This window comes from Pleurodeles waltl, chromosome 6 (genome assembly GCF_031143425.1).
Source record: "Pleurodeles waltl isolate 20211129_DDA chromosome 6, aPleWal1.hap1.20221129, whole genome shotgun sequence".
In the NCBI taxonomy this organism is placed as follows: Eukaryota; Metazoa; Chordata; class Amphibia; order Caudata; family Salamandridae; genus Pleurodeles; species Pleurodeles waltl.
Window position 1 is genome coordinate 73,634,133 of NC_090445.1, and position 19,574 is coordinate 73,653,706.

Consider the following 19,574-nt stretch of genomic DNA (forward strand, 5'->3'; position numbering starts at 1 on the left):
GACAAACGTACATTTTTTTTGTCTGATGAATAGTTCTACTTATAGATTCCTTACCACTTGAATCAATATCCCAAGCAGTAACTTCCAGGTGGTGGATCTGAGAATATGGTAAAACCAAGACAAAGAAGTCCTGCAAGAAATATCTGTACAAATGGTCATCTTTGCAGACTTTGGGACTGAGGCAGTAATGCATGGTGAAAAGGTGGACCAAAGCACATGTTGCAGCTCAGCAAATATCCCACACAAGATGACCATGCGACAACAACAAAGAAGCAAACAGTGCTCCTAGAGCCAAGGCGTGAGCGGAACTATTCAGTGTTTTTATAATTATTGAGACTCATGAAGGAAAACCGTGTCTAAAGTGAAGCTTTTTTGGGGGGAGAAATAGAAGAACCCTTTCTTATGAAAAGAAATTCTATCGAATGGTAAATCCCCTTTACCAGCACGTTTTTTGTTGACATACTTCTCTGTCTAGTCTATGTACTGCCATGGGCCTGGTCATTGGGCGAGACCTGCAGCCACCCTATGCACCCACTGCCCTATGAGCATGGTCCTTTGCAGCTGCCTTGCTCACAAGCCTTGGTTTTTGGCCGTCACTCACACCCAGGCCCTCCAAGCCAAGACCATGCCCTGCACAACCTACGGCCCTACAGCCAGTTAAAGTTTCACCCAGTCCACTTGAATGCACCCTCCCCTACTTGCTGTAATGGTTTCAACATTTTCTGTACACAAACATCAACTACAGACACTTTAAATACAATCATATTCTGGCTTTTTGTAAATCCCTCATTTGTTGCTGTCCTGATGGTGTTTCTTTCAAAAGTATTGGATGGAATCCTTGCCCAATTCTCAGTTTATCATTTCTTTTGCCGACTACGCTACATTATATTAGACCCAGCCATATGCAAATCAGCCCTGGTCCTACTCCAGTAGACACATTTTAGCCTGAACTGACAAGTCAGGCCCTCTTCAAACCAGAATGCAAGCAAGACTGGTTTTTCACATAAAGCGTGTTTGTACAGTTCTGTGAAGTGCTCTAGTTTTAAATGGGGTTCAAATGCGCACCCATCACCTCTTGGCCCGAGGTTTTTTTCCATTATGCACATTAGAGAACAGTTTAGAAAATTTAGAATTTTAAGTGCTTCAGCTAATCATAGTTGTATTTGCCATTCAGACACTATTCTTGAACAGGCACTCTTGAACTTTTCTCAAACAAACACTCACTTATTTTTTTTAACGCATTTATAACTTGAAAACTCATGAGCAGCTTTGCACTACATCCGAGTTAATGTATATCTTTATATCAAGTTTTAATTAATTTAATTCACATGTTTTGGTGAGCAGACAGCAAATGTTCCTACTGGACTTGAAATAGAAAATTATTCTTTTGATCTCTCCTTTACTATTACTTCCCCGGCTGCGTCCGCCTGAAACTTGTTACAACAAAACTCAGCAAGTCACCCTACGGATTCATCAAAGTTACCAGCAAATCAAAAAGGCCTTTTCAATGGAAAGTGGACATAACCATAACTACAGAGTGATATACCTATGCATATAAATTTATTAAAACAACCAACGTCTGATGTAGCTTCTGAAGTGCACCTTATTGCTCAGTATTGATTTGTTTAATCAGGTATTGAAGTTGCAATCATTTCTTAAACAAAAATCTTAAACAAAAGGAAGATCTGCAGTCTTTAGCAGATGTACTTTCTTCAGATGGATCCTTTACAAATGCTCGATTTTGTGAACAGAAACCTTCAATACACTTCAATTCTGATAGGTGCCATTTTCTCTTCTGCAAAAATATGAAAAACAAAATATACTGAGGTTAACATGTTAAAAGCATTTGAAGGACGAAAGCTTTCATCTTATTTTTTACCTTCTAATGTTTACACTATGTGGTGCAGAGACTCTCTCAATTTCCAAACAGGATAAAGGGGCTTTCTGGTTCTGTCACAATGTACTCACATTTATTAGACCATCAGAATTTTGGGAGTTCTATTAAGACCTGGGAAGGACCTGAACTTTTTATTATAGTTTTGTTTAGCTGTATTCGAGTTAATATCCTAATAAGGACCTCATTACGGAGTTTGGTGGATTTTTTGGGGGGATACTGGAGGATTGAATTTTCTGATGCTGGATGTTATTCATACACTTAATTCTGTAGTTTATTGTTTTCTCCCCCGAATGGGTAATAAACACACGCTCCCAGAGATACCAGGTCCTTCACCACAATACTGAGCTGCTAGAAACACACAGAGTCAATAATCTCTAATGATACCGGGCCACTTAATACCAAACCACTGATAAAAAAGGTACCATTGATAACACTAATGGAAAAGTTACTCATTTGTTATTTCATTTCACCATCGTGGGAATCTTGAAGGAAGTCAAAAACAGCTATGGAACTCACAATACTCCTGTCTGAAAACAACAGAATGGTACTGTCACTAAGGTAACATTCCCAAGGGCCCGCCAAAGCAACTGTTGGCTCCTATAAAGAATAGAAAAAAGTGAAGCATGGAATGCCTGAATTATTCTCACCCACTGGTTACTACCCGGGCCAATCCATTGTTTTTCACACCATGCCACCTTAGGTTGGACCCAGCCATATGCAAATCTGTCTTGACACTTCTCCAGTGGGAACAGTCCAGCCCAAACTGCCAAGCCAGGTCTTCCCTTAAAACAAGGTAAAATAGGTCTAAACCCAATTGGCACATTGAATTTACTTGTAAGTCCCTAGTAAAGTGGTACTACTTGTACCCAAGCCTGTAAATTCAATGCTACTAGTGGGTCTGCAGCCCTGTTTATGCCACCCACGTAAGTAGCCTTTAAAACATGCCTTATGCCTGCCATTGCTGCCTGTGTGCAGTTTTAAACTGGCAGCTTGGCCTGCAAAATACCTTTATAATACATATAAACCACCCTTGAGGTAGGTCCTAAACAGGGCAGGGTGCATTGTACTTAAAAAGGCAGGAACATGTTTTTACCTTTTACATGTCCTGGTAGTGAAAAACTATCAAATTCATTTTTCACTACTACTGCAAGGCCTAACTCTCCCATAGGATAACATTGGGTTACCTTATTACATTTAATAGAAGCTAACATTTGATTGAGAACAGGTAGAAATGTATTGTAATAAAATATCCTTTTTAATTGTAAAAAGGGAGTTTAAGGTACAATTCTGAAAATGCCTCATTTAAAATGTTGGCATTTTCTTGTCCTAACCAGTTGGTGCTTGCAGCCTGTGTCCTGGGCCACATAAATGGGTGTAGTTGGCAGCTGGCCTTTTTGTATTCCTCTCAGACAGTGAGACAAAGGGGGGCTAGCTGTTGGCAGGATGGGAGGGGCTGTTCCCTGCCCCACTTACGTTTCCAAGAGGCTGTCTGCAGCACACTCACAAAGAACTTGACACCAGTCTTATGTCACCCTAGACCTCTTGGAGCTTGAGCATGGGAAGGAGCAACATTTCTAGAACCAGATGTTTAAGGGCCTTGATGTTTCTCTTACATTAGCAGTGAGGAACCAGGAAAGATAGAATCCCCACCCGGGGTCTCCTTCCCAGCGGTGGAGGGACACCCTAGTCCTCAGGGTCCGTTTAGCAGAGAGTACACAAATCAAGCGGAGTCACCAACTGGAGGAATAAAGAGAAGTTTATTACATGGATTATAGCTCAAGCTAATACAGAGTCCCAGGACAGTCAAGTGACTATCCTACGGAGGCTGCCCCTTCACTCTGGGGCACCCAACCTTATATACACACAAAACTGCTTAGTCAGAGGACAACTCCACCCCTAGCGTATTCAAGGTCCTCTGCGGCCTTCAGAATATTTCAGGGATACACGTGTGGTGGGAGAAGGTACAGATGCAGCTGGCAGGAGGTGGCAACGACCTGTACGAACCTGTTCTGGCAGTTACTGATTAAGCACAAAAATTCTCGGAACTACGGTTAGAACAAGTAAATTACAGCGATAAGCAGATTGCAGCCCAAGGCTGCGAGCACAAGGTCAATCATCAAAGTTCAGGAGGTTTGTCGAGCACATGGCAACATAATAAAGATAAACAGATGCCTAACAGCTATGGTGTATGATTAAGTTTATGTAAATTTTCTCAATCCCTCCTTTTGCCATTGTGAGGCAAGTTTGAACGTCATTCAGTGTCTATGTTAATGGACATAAGGTATTTTATCTCCTGCTCAAGGGACAGCATAGCCGTGTGTTGAGGAGGGCGAACAGGCCAGGGGGCAAGGGATGCCATACAGCAACCGCACAAAGCAGGTAGGCACTGTACACAAAGACAACAGGTGAGGAATACAGCAGCGAGCACAAAAAGGAATATTAGTATCTTCCAGCCCCATTGGGAAATCAAGCCCCAAAACCAGTCGGTCAAGGACCATGTTCCTTCGTCTTGGTGTATTGTGGAAGCTATCGTATGCAACCTTTGAATAGCTTTATACACTGAAGGGGCATTGTCTGGAATATAAACGCAGCAGCTCGATCCGTCCAAAGTACAAACTCCACCACGGTCCGCCAAGATGATGTCAAGAACCATTCTGTTTTGAAGAGTAACTAGGCAGTCAGCAGCGAGCTCTGCAGTGATGTTACTCAGAGCTCCTGCTGTTTCATTTATTGTTGCTTCCATGACTCGTGTGAGATGTCTGATATCCCTACTGTTCATCATAGGGCCCCAAAATGGAAGGACTCCTTTAAAGTAGTCCAATGCTTCTTGTGCTGAGGTATCTTCTGCCGATATTACCCCTCTCTGAGTCCTGTGGTGTTGAGGGCCAGCTGTGTAAGTTGGTGGTAGTAACCAAGCAATATAACACGTGCCGGTCCAGGTGGGTACCAAGGAGGTGTAGGCATTATTACTGCAAACAAAATACGAGTTTCGTGATGGTATCATGGTAGGCCAATTAGTTCCATTCAATATTACTGTAGCATTACAGTTACTGGCACCTACACTTCTATTACCACTTTTCTGAAAACAAAGTGGAGCCTTGACCTGTGTTACAAAAAAATCTTCGGCCAATCCGGGGAGTGGTATTAAAGGATAAAAAATATATGTCAGTAGACCTATTTCGTCGGTCAGCATATTCTAACTTTTCTTCCTTTGTTCCATAAACTCTCGTTCCAGTGGGCCAGCATAACCGGTATAGGTGGGTGACCAATAGTCCGGAATTAGTAGCATCCATTGAGGTAGCCCAAATGGCTGATAGTTCATACCAGGCGCTGCAGGAGCCATCAAAAGAAAAGGGAATGAAATATATGGCAACCTTCTTTGCACGGAACTCGGTAGCAAGCCACATATCCAACAATTTGTTCTATTTACAGCCAGCTGATGTTGATGTAACAGATATGAAGGTATTGTTTTCATATTCCTTACGTCGTCCTTCCTTATGGGGTGGTAAGGAAACATGGCTGTGTTCTGAAGGCGGTGGCGTAGTTGGTGAGACCTCTGAATCAGAATCATGTATTACCCACCCAATGCAGGACAGAAGTACCAAAAATAGTATTGTTATGGTGAGACAAGCGATACGTGGGCCTAATAGTCTTTTTAAATTACTTATTTTCTTCTTTTTCTTCTTGTCTTCTTGTATAACACCCATTTCTCTTTATTGCTTGTCCCACTAGCAGTTCAGTCCGACCTAAGTGCTGCCCGTGACTGGTGGTTGCTTCACTGTGGGGTGATACCAGCAGTCCTATTGACACACTCTGGTCTGCCCTGACAGACAAAATCACGGCCCTGCAGCTATCGTCAGACTTAGTACAGGGGACAAGCAATCAGTTCATTGTTCATTTTCTTATTTTCGCGGGCGGAAATCATATCTTGTGGACTGTGGTATGGTATGGTCAGGAAACAATTGTTCAGTGTGACCAAAATCTGAGGGAACCTCCTGCAGCACACTGTCGTTCTGTTTTTTATCACTCCGCGTAGTGTTGCTGAAATGGTCCTCAGTCGTCGGGTGGTCACCACTTTTTATTTCATCAGAGGGTACAAGTAGGGGTACTTTCTTACAGTGGGATGCATGTATCGAATTCTTAGCTCCCTCGACTTTAACTGCTGTTCGAGTAGCAAGAAGGACCTGTTGCGGACCTTTCCATCGAGGTTCGAGACTCTTTTTCCACTAGAAATTCTTTGTGAGAACCCAGTCGCCAGGTAGTATCGTGTGACCTGGATCAGTGGATACAGATGGGAGTGCTTCACTCACCTGTTGGTGAATAGAACACAAAGAATTAGTGAGTTCATTTAAATAGTCCATCAAAACAGGATGTTCTAGTTCTGAGTACTTGTGAGGTCGAGGGACCCCCCCAGACATTTGCTGGCCTTGCCATCACTATCTCATGGGGTGAAAACCCTGATCTAGAGTGAGGCGTCATCCTGACAGACATTAAAGCCAGGGGCAACGCGTCTGGCCACCGTATACCGCGTTCTGCGCATACCTTTGACATCTTCGATTTAGGTGTGCCATTATATTTTTCAACTAGTCCTGCTGACTGGGGGTGGTTAGCTGCATGAAACTTCTGGCGGAGGCCCAACCCTTCACACACCCTTTTCATCACCTGCCCTACAAAATGACTCCTATTATCTGACCAGACACACCTTGGGACCCCAAACCGTGGGAAGAACTCCTTCAGAAGTACCTTTGCGATAGTAAGGGCAGTATTATCTTTAGTAGGGTAAGCTTCTACCCACTTACTAAACATACAGAACACAACTAGGACATATTTCAATTTGTTACACCTTTCCATCTCAATATAATCCATTTGTAGTACTTCAAAGGGATACGTTGGTGGTGAAAAATGCCCAGCGGGGACTGAGGCACCCTTCCCTATGTTATGTTGTAAACAAATCATGCAGGATTGAACCAGTTGGTCAGCTACTCTTCTGATATTTTTATTAGACCAAACCAGATCAAGCAAATCACAAATGCTTTTCGCACTAACGTGTGCAGGTCCATGGGCCATAGTCACTACTGGCAGAACTAATGCATCGGGTAACATCTATCTTTCCCTCTGTGACAGATCTGTCCAGCACAGCGTATTTTCATCTAACTTGGCCTTCCCTTCTTCCCATTCCTTTTTCTCCTGTTCAGTTGCCTCATCCTGTATCTTCCTGACACTCTCTACCGTGTTCCCAAATATTTCATGGGGACGAACCTTCTCTGTACTATCTACCACATAAATGTGTCCTGTCTTTGCATACGCTGTATCTTTTGCTGTCTGATCGGCTAGGGCGTTGCCCCATCCAGTTTCATCTGTCACCTTTTTGTGTGCACTACACTTCATGATAGCCATTGTTTTGGGAAATGCCAGGGCAGAAAGTAAGTTAGTTATAAGGGTCCCATGTTGAATACGTGTCCCATGTGAGGTGAGGAATCCTCATTCTGCCCACAAGCGACCAAAATTGTGTGCTATGCCAAATGCATACTGACTGTCCGTGTAAACATTCACATTAAGTTCTTTACTTAACTCACAGGCTCGTGTTAGAGCTATTAATTCTGCGGCCTGAGCAGAGTTATGTGGTATTCTAGCTGTTTCAACTACAGTGGTAGCTGTTGTAACTGCATAGGCTGCAAAGGTAGTGCCATCGGGTAGCTTGATGCATGAGCCATCTACGTATAATATGCCATCAGGGTCTTTCAGTGGAGTGTCCTGTAAGTCCACCCTCCCTTTTGTTTCATCCTCCGTCCGGAGAATGCATTCATGTATGTCATCATAAGAATCTTCCCTTTTTTCAGTAATTGGCAATAAAGTGGCAGGATTGAGCGTGTTGCACCTTTTTAATGTTATATGACTAGCTAAAAGTGTCAGTTCATAAGTAGTTAATCGTGCATTAGTAAGATGCTGTGTTTTTGTTTTGTTTAATAGTGCGTCAACAGTGTGTGGGACCAACAGGGTGAGGGGTGAATCCATGACTATCCCGGCTGACTGGCACACTGCGACCGCTGCAGCGGCTACTGCCCGTAGACAGCTCGGGAGTGCACGGGCCACTGGATCCAGTAGGGCCGAAAAATAAGCACAGGGGCGTTGTTTGCCGCCATGCTCTTGGGTTAACACTGATAGTGAACATCCATTTCTCTCGCTCACATATAACTGAAAATCTTTACGATAATCAGGCGTACCCAGTACAGGTGCTGTGCAGAGTTTATTTTTCAATTAATCAAAACCAAACTGAAAATCGTCATTCCATTGAATTGTTTCAGGACAATCTTTGTGGGTGAGATGCAAAAACGGTTTTATCAAAAGAGAATAATTAGGAATCCATTGACGACAGAAGGAGGTAATACCTATAAAGGCCCTAACCTCTCTCTGTGTCCTTGGAAGCGGTATGTCTCGTATAGCATGTATTCTCTCAGCCGTCACGTACCTCCCTCCTTAGACAGGAGGTGTCCTAGGTATATAACCTCCTGTCTACAATATTGCAATTTGGAGAGGGAGACCTTATGGTGATGGTGTGCAAGATGTTTCAATAAGGCTACAGTATCTGTTTTACAATTTTGTTCTGAAGTGGATGCTATTAAAAGGTCATCCACATATTGAACCAGCGTCGAGGAGCAAGGAAAAACAAGGGTATCTAAATGACCCTTGAGGGCCTGGCTAAAAATGCTAGGTGATTCAGTATAACCTTGTGAAGCGCGTCAGAACCGGAAACTGCGACCACCAAGTGAAAACCCAAAGATGTGTCAGCTATCTGGATGAATGGGAATGCTAAAGAATGCATTTTTAAGATCGATAACAGAGAACCAAGTAGCGGAGGCAGGTATCATTGTTAATGATGTTGTAATGTCAGGAACAACAGGGAACTGGGGTATTACAATCTTATTGACCGCCCGTAAACCAATAACAAATCGGAGTCCTGGAGACGCGGTGCCATCAGATAATTTTTTATGAACAGGAAGAACAGGACTGTTACAATCATTACCACGCGTTTCTTCAATGACACCCAAAGCAATCAACTGGGTCACAATATTTTTGAGTTGTTGTTCAATGTGTTGGGATAATTCGTATTGGGAAAGACGAGGTAATTTGGCATTGGCTTTCAAGCATATGACATACGGTGGTATGACCAGCCATCCAACATCGTCCTTATGTGTGGCCCATAAAATGTCTGGCAAATCTCGAAGTTCGGGTGGAAGTGGTTTTGACAAAAATTGTGACGGGGAAATATTTGGACCTAAAGTGACATGAACTCCATCCGGAGAGCAATGAATGGTGGCGTACAATTTCTTTAATATGTCCAAACCCAATAAATTCTCACTACAGGCCGAAGTAAGAATGAGAGGGGAGCTAATGGTGTAAGGACCTATAGCAACATGCAGCGGCTGGGAGACGGGGTTAGCCACCGGAACACCAGAAAAACCCATAGAGACGTTAATATTGCCAGACAGAGGGACCCCTTGGACCTCTTCCTGTTTAACAGAACTTTTGGTGGCCCCAGTATCTACCAAAAAATCATGTGGAGTACCGTCTAATTGTACCTCAACATGAGGGCCATTCTGCCTAACAGGAATAGAAACTGGTCCCACCCCCCTCTGTCGAAGGCTGTCCTAGTCAAAGGAGGACCCCTGACCTTCATACGCATCATAGTCGTCATTAAAATATTGACGCAGGGATGAAGCATCAAAATAATTCGGACGGGGGGTTACTGTGGGACCGTGAAGGGGCCTGCTGGTGGGGTCTATCTGCAGGACCAGACCTACCGCGTGGTCTGTAGTCCTGTTGCGGTGGGGGCATGGGGCGGCCTGTGGAGTTGTCCTTATTGGGGCAGTCATTCTTCCAGTGGCCCTCCTGCTTGCAATAGGCGCACTGATTGTAGGAGAGGGAAGAACGGGAAGGGCGTTGGGACTGCCTTCTGTCATTGGGAGGTCCTTGTGACCTTGATCTGGACTGCTGTTGACGGGGCTGAGGGTAGCCCTGCTGAAATAACACCTTCGTTTTCAACTCCTTCGTTTTTTTCTCGTTCTTTTCTTGTTCTTCTATCTCCCTGTTCTCATAATATTGGGCCATTGTCAGTATTCCAGTGGCAGTAGAGACTGGCCATGTACTTTCACACAATTTCAATTTTCCCTTTATGTCTGGTAATAAATTGTCCACGAATTTGTCAACAAAGAGTCTTATCCCCCCTTCAGAAGTCATGTCTTGGCCGCTGTAATCAGAAAAGACACCCTCAAACCTTGTGTAAAAGTCATGCATCCTTTTTCTGTTTACAGGTGGCCAAGTTATCCCAATTTATCCTGTGTGGTGCAAGTATGGTCTTCATTAAATCCAAAATACGCAGTGGGAGAGCCAATATAAGTGGGTCTGGTTTCACTCCCCCAACCCTGTCCCTTTCTGCTGCTTGCAATTGGTCCCACGTGCCCCCTAGTTCAGCATGGTCGTGCCTCCGTACTTTTGACCATACTTCCTGCGGGACTACTGCTGCCATTAACATGTCAATATCGGACAACGTCATAGTACATGATTCAAGAATTTGTTGCAGTTCTTTATAATATCCTGCAGGATTCTTACGGGGGTCAGGTAAGGCGGCTTTTAGGGTATATGTTTCAGATCTTTTCCATGGGGTGTGTACCCACATTTGTTGAAAATGCCCTGCGGTAATAACTTGGCCAGCGTTCTCCATCACCGGCTCTCGCCAAACCGGCGGAACCTCTCTCATGGGAAACATGGATGCCCTTATAGAAGGGCTACATGTCCACAGGCGGTCCCTATATAGGAGAAGAGTAACAACATAATCATGTAGACCAGAACCAAACGGCAGTCCAGTAGACGCGTGTTTTCGGAGGTCCACCAGTCCCACAGGAGCTGAGGAACCATCATACTCATATTCTTGTATTATAATGTTGCACATAAGGGTAGCTGCATGTAACTGAACTAAACTATCCCATTGTTTCATAGTGTGGACAATGTCCCTAACCCCATAGTCATTCCAATTAGTCATCCACCTCCATGTCATTTCTTCAATGACATCTTCTTCTTGTGAATTAGAGAACAAGTGTCCGCGGAGGATGCGCTTTCGCTGCGTCATGGGACGGGGGTATGTGTGGTTTCTAAACAGGAGTCAGGGGTGGGCCAAAGGGGGGCCAGTTGAGTGGTGGGTACAGTCGGGCAGGGTGTATCCTCTATAGGTCTGGTGACAGGAGGGGTGGTGGTGGGTGGCCGAGCACTCGCCTGAGATCCAAACGGGGGTGGCACAATAGGGTCACCTGGTGAAGGTTGAGGATGTAGTTTAGGATATATTGGTGGAGTATATAACGGGGGTTTATCTAACATATCGTTTAAAAGGGGGTCTTCCTCTTGTGGCTTATCCACTACTGTCCTGGAAGGGTAACACTTATCAGTTTGTAAGTGAAGCCGTCGGTCATGTTCTAAAATTTTCTGTTGATGTTCAGCTACGTCAGAGTCATATACTTTTTCAGTCACCATCCTGGTCTTATGTCTCTGTAATTCTTTCTCTGCCTTCCTACGTCTTTGGTCTGCTTCTTTCTGCCAAGTCCGTAGTGAATCAAACATCCCTGGTCTACTTTTTGTCACAAACAAACGTTCCTGTAAATAGTCTAATTTATCTTTATCAAATGTCCCGTGAATAGGCCATTGTAAATCAGAACTACCTTTGGTTCTTTTTCTGCATATATCAGACCAGATAATCGGACCTATGCCATATTTAACATATATATATCATGATTCGGAATCCCGGCTGGAGGAGCGGGGCATGTTTCCTCCAGGCGGGAGTCCGTACTGGAAAGACAACAACACAATTTCCTAAAACAACTGAAAGCTGGCATTCATCCAGTTTTAAAAAAAATCTTACACCAGTGGTTTGAAAGCACCAAATGAGTGGCAAATATGCCCTTTGCTTCCTATATACTTAAATGACAACTGAGGTCAGTCTTACCACTGACGTCGATCTTTGCAAAGAGCGATAGAAACCGTGCAATACTCACAGACCTATTTTTAGACAGGAATCTTTCAACTCCCGTCCTTACCTGACACTTCTGTTATAGTCCGACAGTTGGGGACTCCAGTAGTTCACGGAAAACAGAGACCCGAATTCAGACAGCGCCAGGAGAAGTCAAGCCGGCTGGAAGACACACAGTGGAGATCCGCAGGTCCACGACAGAGAACGAAGCTCAGAATCTGGTGTGGGGCGCCTCCCTTGGAAGTCCAATCGTGAGTCCTCCGTCACCTTGTCGGTCCCCTGGATGCCTGACTCGGGTCCCTGTTCGGGCGCCAACTGAGGAACCAGGAAAGATAGAATCCCCACCCGGGGTCTCCTTCCCAGCGGTGGAGGGACACCCTAGTCCTCAGGGTCCGTTTAGCAGAGAGTACACAAATCAAGCGGAGTCACCAACTGGAGGAATAAAGATAAGTTTATTGCATGGATTATAGCTCGAGCGAATACAGAGTCCCAGGACAGTCAAGTGACTATCCTACGAAGGCTGCCCCTTCACTCTGGGGCACCCAACCTTATATACACACAAAACTGCTTAGTCAGAGGACAACTCCACCCCTAGCGTATTCAAGGTCCTCTGCGGCCTTCAGAATATTTCAGGGATACACGTGTGGTGGGAGAAGGTACAGATGCAGCTGGCAGGAGGTGGCTACGACCTGTATGAACCTGTTCTGGCAGTTACTGATTAAGCACAAAAATTCTCGGAACTACGGTTAGAACAAGTAAATTACAGTGATAAGCAGATTGCAGCCCAAGGCTGCGAGCACAAGGTCAATCATCAAAGTTCAGGAGGTTTGTCGAGCACATGGCAACATAATAAAGATAAACAGATGCCTAGCAGCTATGGTGTATGATTAAGTTTATGTACATTTTCTCAGCAGCTGGCACCAGATGTAAATTCTGGACCCTCAGACTAACCCTAACCCTTCAGTTCACTCTTGAACCTGCGGCGGACTCCCAGAAGGACTGCCTTGTACTTCAGCGGACTACCCAAAAGCTTTAAGCCTGCCTTGTACCCTCAGAGGACCGCACTGCTGCTTGAGACCTGTCTTGCTGCTTCATCCCAGCTGGGAGTTCACTCTGATTGCCTTGAAGTTAATGGTGTGCTAACCAGTTGTTAATGTGGCTGTCAGATACCTAATCGGACAAAATCCACCAGAGATTTCTAGAGTTATAGATTTTGAAAGAAAATGAAAAAATCAGTGCCGATCACTCAAACGCACACAAGCATTTGCAACCGTAAAGTTTACAATCTTGTATACTGTTGGCTTAGGGTAGTCTGGCTCCCATTGGGCAACCAAATCTGATAGGGGATTGTCATGGGCGGGAGGGGCAATAAGGAGTTTCAGGACAATTACTTCACCTATTGTCCTGAAGCTATTCCTCGGTCTAAGGTCACGGTGGGGTGACTTTGACCAGAGGGATCAGGGTCCCTTCCAGCACAAGTCCAGTTGTCACTGCAATAGTGGTCTCTGGTTACAGTGGGTCCAACAGATTCCTTTATGGTGGGCTAGTGTCCGCTGAGGGTGACCAAACTGTACTCCAACAACTCTCCCGGGTCCAGTGGACTCGGATTCACCTTTTGAGTGATAGGGGTGGTCCTCCCGGGCTCTCTGTCAGTGGTCAGCAGCGGTTAAACAATGTGGGCAACCTACCAGGCACAACAGGCCCTTCAGCTTTTATGTCCCTGAAGCTGCAACAGGAATTCAGCCAACTGGCTCCTGGAGTTCACCATTTTGGTCTGTGGCTCAGGAGTGACTTTTTCTTGAGCCAGGCACCACAGCTGCAGTCCTCTTTTTGTTAATCCAAGGAGCAGTAGGTGCAGTCCAGCAGTTGCTGCAGCCTATCTTGCTAGGGTTCAACAGGGCAGTACTTCCCCAGTACCACTTTTCCAGTTCAGATGTGATCAGAGGTTAGGGTGCTAGAGGTGTCATTTATGCCCAGAAATTGCACTGAAAGGGTGATGAGCTCACTAGCCATGGGGCTACCATACCCCTTCCTGCCCATTGATGGCTTCTGGCAATGTGTGGCATCTAGTTATCCCAGAGTGCACTGTTATGCCCACTTTCAAGATGTAGGGACCCCTCTCTTGTCATAAGGAGTATGGTAGCCCACCCTAGAGGTGTGGCTTCCTGAGGGCTACACACCCACAAACCGGTTTGGCAACGGATTTCTCTGCTTTGAAGCTCTCCTTTTGGGCCCACAACTTTTGTGGCTTACTGCCTAGAGGGGGTGACACATCTGTCAGAAGCAGGCCTCAATTGTTTCTGTGCCTGGGAGTCACTTACACTACTCCCCATGAGGGCAGACAGTTGTCTTGTGGCCAGCAACAGTGCAGGCCACGGGAATGCTAGGGGAACAGAGTGGCAACTTTGTAAAAGATGCCTCAGCATAATTATTACATTAAATTTAATGTGAGAAACAAGTCAGGTTTAATCCAATGAATATTTTGATACCAGGAATCATTGTTCTCCTTAGCCCCACTCAGAAGTGATCAGTGTAACCAGGTACTCGCCATTGGGGCTACTCTCTCTCCCACAGTAAAATAACAATCTAGAGGGTTTACTAGTAGAGGATATGTTATATGGTCCACTTACTGATATAAAGCACCAGCCGGAGGGCTTGACAGGCAGACTTTAGGGGTGCATTTCATATTTTCAATGGGGATATTGTAATTTTGTCATGGGTGAAATGGCGAGTTTACATTCAAAAGCTGTCTCTTCCAGTCCGCAGTGGCAAACTGGAGGTCAGACTTTACATTATCGCTCGCAGGATGGCACAATAAATGCTGAAGCCCTTGAGGGCCAGTTTAACTTACAGGCCTTGGGTACCATACACTAGGGGAGTAAAAGTAAGATAGCCTATGCTAACTGGGTATAGTCAATCAACCATATCTTTCCGTATAGCTTAGGTCACTGGCACTGAGGTTTGGTTGCCAGGCCTCAGTGCACGCAGAGTCAGAAACCCAGCAGCAACAGTCCACAAATGTGAAGGTGCTCATGCAGTAAGCGACATTTCCTTACAGAGGTTGATTGCAAGTTCTTGGTCAGGGACTCGTATCATTTGGATTGAACTATTGCCAAGAGGGGTTTGAAGTGGGGAATGGAAGTACAACTCAATGGGGTGGGAGGGTAACTGAATAATCCTTGGCAGGGTTTTTTTCTGGGTGGCCAAAGGATGAGATTTTTGGAGTTCACTGGGGGGCGTTAGAGGATAGGAAAAGTGAAGGCAACATTTGAGGTCGGTTGGATAGACCGTGGCTGAAAGGATGTTTGAAGGAAGTGGATAGTGTGGTCATTTGATTGAGAAAATTTGTCAAGGTTCTGGGGCATGATTAATGGTGGAAGGGGTTAGGCTGCAATATGTATTAGTGATGTGGAGCTCTTATTATCTTTGCTATGTTTGGAGACTAACTGCACCATTGTCCCAATGAAACGGCCTTTTGATAGAAATGTTTTTTTTTTTTTCAAAATACCAATTTCTTTTAATGAAATCAAGAACGTCACTGTGTCGCTAAACTGGCCCTTAGTTAAATACAATGTCTAAGATGACACATGAGATCGTTTGAAACATATCAGTGGCATTTGTGGACATCCTAATCACCTGAGAAGATTTGGCCATCAATAATAATTCACATTACTGCACGAGAAGAGCATGTCCTTGAATGGCCAGAACGTTTGGTGCCTGTCTCCCTGCATCTCCATTTCCTATCTCTCTCTTTTGAGCCGACATACAATGCCAAGAGTGTTACTGCTACTCTCTAATGGTGATCTCAAGCTCTCAATTGTGCCTATAATGGCTTCTCAACCACAGCCACTTTGCCCTCACGCGCTCTGCACTGTGCTCACGGCACCTCCTCCCCTGCACGTGAGGGTTCTGTGTCTAGAGCCGCCTCGTGCCTGGATCGGCCTCACACAGCAGCTGCCGCCAGTGCCGGGCACCACTATGGCACTGCGTGCATTTAGGGAACAAAAATATTCTTACTGTTGGCCACTGTATTTATTATTCACCAGGTAACGGCGCGGCCCTCCCCCCCTCCTCCCCCACAACAATAATGATTTTACAATAAACATGACAAGACTAAACAAACAGTCACAGAGTCAAATGCCTGGCAGCCAGCATTATGGCTTTCTCAAAGCTTGTTCTCTATTGTTTCTCTAGTTATCGCTGAACTGGCCTTCATCAGTGCTTTTAAGTCTGGCACAGATGCGGGTTTAGGTGTCTTGCGAGCCTAGTGAAATCATGCAATAACCAAGTAAAAAAAACAACATCTATATATCTCTCTCTCTATATATACATATATATATATATATATATATATATATATATATATATATATATATATATATATATATAGTCCAAAAGACGGTGCAACCCAGTAAAGCACCAAAAGGCTGCACAATATCCAAGAGCTCGTAGAGAGTAGAGAATGAGCACAATTTAAAAAGTCATTCATGTGAAAAAAATCGACTGCTCCATTTATTGAACAAATTCATAAAGGCAAAGAAAAATAGAAAAAAGGCACTTCAAAAATGTATATACTGATGATCAATTATGTGCCCAAACCGAATAACACACACACGCTGTCCCGGCCAAATGTGTGTGTGTGTGTGTGTATATATATATATATATATATATATATATATATATATATATATATATATATATATATATATATATATATATATATATATATGGAAAATGTCACTTACCCAGTGTACATCTGTTCGTGGCATGAGTCGCTGCAGATTCACATGCTGAGCACAGTCCGCCGTCTGGTGTTGGGCTCGGAGTGTTACAAGTTGTTTTTCTTCGAAGAAGTCTTTTTCGAGTCACGAGACCGAGGGACTCCTCCCATTTCGACTCCATTGCGCATGGGCGTCGACTCCATCTTAGATTGTTTTCCCCGCAGAGGGTGAGGTAGGAGTTGTGTATGTTAGCAATAGTGCCCATGCAATGGAGTGAATACGTATGTACGTAATAAAGTTTATAGTAATATATTTACAAATGTACAAATCTTCAAGATCTACTTTTAAACTGCTACAGGTTCCCGGGGAGGCGGGTGGGCGCATGTGAATCTGCAGCGACTCATGCCACGAACAGATGTACACTGGGTAAGTGACATTTTCCGTTCAATGGCATGTGTAGCTGCAGATACACATGCTGAGCATAGACTATTAAGCAGTTACCTCCCCAAAAGCGGTGGTTTAGCCTGTAGGAGTTGAAGTAGTTTGAAATAAGGTTCTTAGTACAGCTTGGCCTACTGTGGCTTGTTGTGCAGTTAGCACATCTACACAGTAGTGCTTGGTAAATGTATGAGGCGTAGACCATGTTGCTGCCTTACATATTTCGTTTATTGGAATATTTCCCAGAAAGGCCATGGTAGCACCTTTTTTCTGGTTGAGTGTGCCTTTGGCGTAATAGGCAGCTCTCTCTTTGCTTTAAGATAGCATGTTTGAATACACTTAACTATCCACCTAGCAATGCCTTGTTTCGAAATCGGATTCCCTGTATGAGGTTTTTGAAAGGCGACAAATAATTGTTTTGTTTTTCTAATTAGTTTTGTTCTGTCAATGTAGTACATTAGTGCTCTTTTGATGTCTAATGTATGTAGTGCTCTCTCAGCTACGGAATCTGCCTGTGGGAAGAACACTGGCAATTCTACTGTTTGATTTAAGTGGAACGGTGAGATAACCTTTGGTAAGAATTTTGGATTTGTCCTTAGAACAACTTTATTTTTGTGTATTTGAATAAATGGTTCTTGTATTGTAAATGCCTGAATTTCACTCACTCTTCTTAGAGATGTGATGGCAATGAGAAATGCTACTTTCCACGTTAGGTATTGCATTTCATATGAATGCATGGGTTCAAAGGGTGGCCCCATGAGTCTTGTTAAGACAATGTTGAGGTTCCATGAAGGAACCGGTGGTGTCCTTGGTGGTATAATTCTTTTTAGGCCTTCCATAAATGCTTTAATGACTGGTATTCTAAATAAAGAAGATGAATGAGTAGTCTGTAGGTAAGGAGATATTGCTGCGAGATGTATTTTTATGGAAGAGAAAGCGAGATTTGATTTTTGCAAATGCAGTAAATATCCTACTACATCTTTTGGAGATGTGTGCAATGGTTGGATTTGATTGTTATGGCAGTAACAAACAAATCTTTTCCCTTTATTTGCATAGCAGTGTCTAGTGGAAGGTTTTCTAGTTTGTTTTATGACCTCCATACATTCTTGTGTGAGGTCTAAGTGTCCGAATTCTAGGATTTCAGGAGCCAAATTGCTAGATTCAGCGATGCTGGGTTTGGATGTCTGATCTGTTGTTTGTGTTGTGTTAACAGATCTGGTCTGTTGGGTAGCTTGACATGAGGTACTACTGACAGGTCTAGTAGTGTTGTATACCAAGGTTGTCTTGCCCATGTTGGTGCTATTAGTATGAGTTTGAGTTTGTTTTGACTCAACCTGTTTACTAGATACGGAAGTAGAGGGAGAGGGGGAAAAGCGTACGCAAATATCCCTGACCAATTCATCCATAGAGCATTGCCTTGTGATTGATGGTGTGGGTACCTGGATGCGAAGTATTGGCATTTTGAGTTTTCTTTTGTTGCAAATAGATCTATTTGAGGTGTTCCCCAAATTTGGAAGTAAGTGTTTAGTATTTGGGGGTGAATTTCCCATTTGTGGGTTTGCTGGTGATCCCGAGAGAGATTGTCTGCTAGCTGGTTTTGGATCCCTGGAATAAATTGTGCTATTAGGCGAATGTGGTTGCGAATTGCCCAATGCCATATTTTTTGTGCTAGGAGACACAACTGTGTCGAGTGTGTCCCCCCTTATTTGTTCAAATAATACATTGTTGTCATATTGTCTGTTTTGACAAGAATGTATTTGTGGGTTATCATGGGTTGAAATGCTTTCAACGCTAGAAATACAGCTAACAGTTCTAAATGGTTTATGTGAAGTTTCATTTGATGTATGTCCCATTGTCCTTGGATGCTGTGTTGATTGAGGTGTGCTCCCCACCCTGTCATGGAAGCATCTGTTGTTATGACGAATTGAGGCACTGGGCCTTGGAAAGGCCGCCCCTTGTTTAAATTTGTACTGTTCCACCATAGAAGCGAGATGTATGTTTGGCGGTCTACCAACACCAGATCTAGAAGTTGACCCTGTGCTTGTGACCATTGTGATGCTAGGCATTGTTGTAATGGCCGCATGTGCAGTCTTGCGTTTGGGACAATGGCTATGCATGAAGACATCATGCCTAGGAGTTTTAATACTATTTTTGCTTGTATCTTCTGTGTTGGATACATGGCCTGTATTACCTTGTGAAATGTTTGAACCCTTTGTGGACTTGGAGTGGCAATCCCTTTTGCTGTGTTGATTGTTGCTCCTAAGTATTGTTGTGTTTGACACGGCAAGAGGTGTGATTTTGCATAGTTGATGGAGAAACCCAGCTTGTGAAGGGTTTGTATGACATATTTTGTGTGATTCGTGCACTTTGTTAGCGTGTTTGTTTTGATTAACCAGTCGTCTAAGTAAGGGAACACGTGGATTTGCTGTCTTCTGATATGTGCAGCTACCACTGCCAGACATTTTGTAAAGACTCTTGGTGCAGTTGTTATTCCGAATGG

The 19,574-nt window shown here is 44.0% G+C and overlaps 1 protein-coding gene across 3 annotated transcripts in view; it reads right to left on the reverse strand.

Annotated features, from left to right (window-relative positions):
• LOC138299221 (E3 ubiquitin-protein ligase TRIM39-like) overlaps positions 1 to 19,574 on the reverse strand; it is a 202,725-nt gene that overhangs the window by 77,416 nt on the left and 105,735 nt on the right. The window contains exon 8 of one of the 3 annotated variants that reach the window (XM_069237346.1): positions 1,294 to 1,795. The exons of 1 other annotated variant lie outside the window; for it this stretch is intronic. The gene's annotated coding sequence lies outside the window, so the exon portion shown is untranslated. Of the gene's footprint in view, positions 1 to 1,293; positions 1,796 to 3,623; positions 6,208 to 19,574 lie in introns of those variants that run through there. One more of the 3 variants, XM_069237347.1, reaches the window with a different exon arrangement.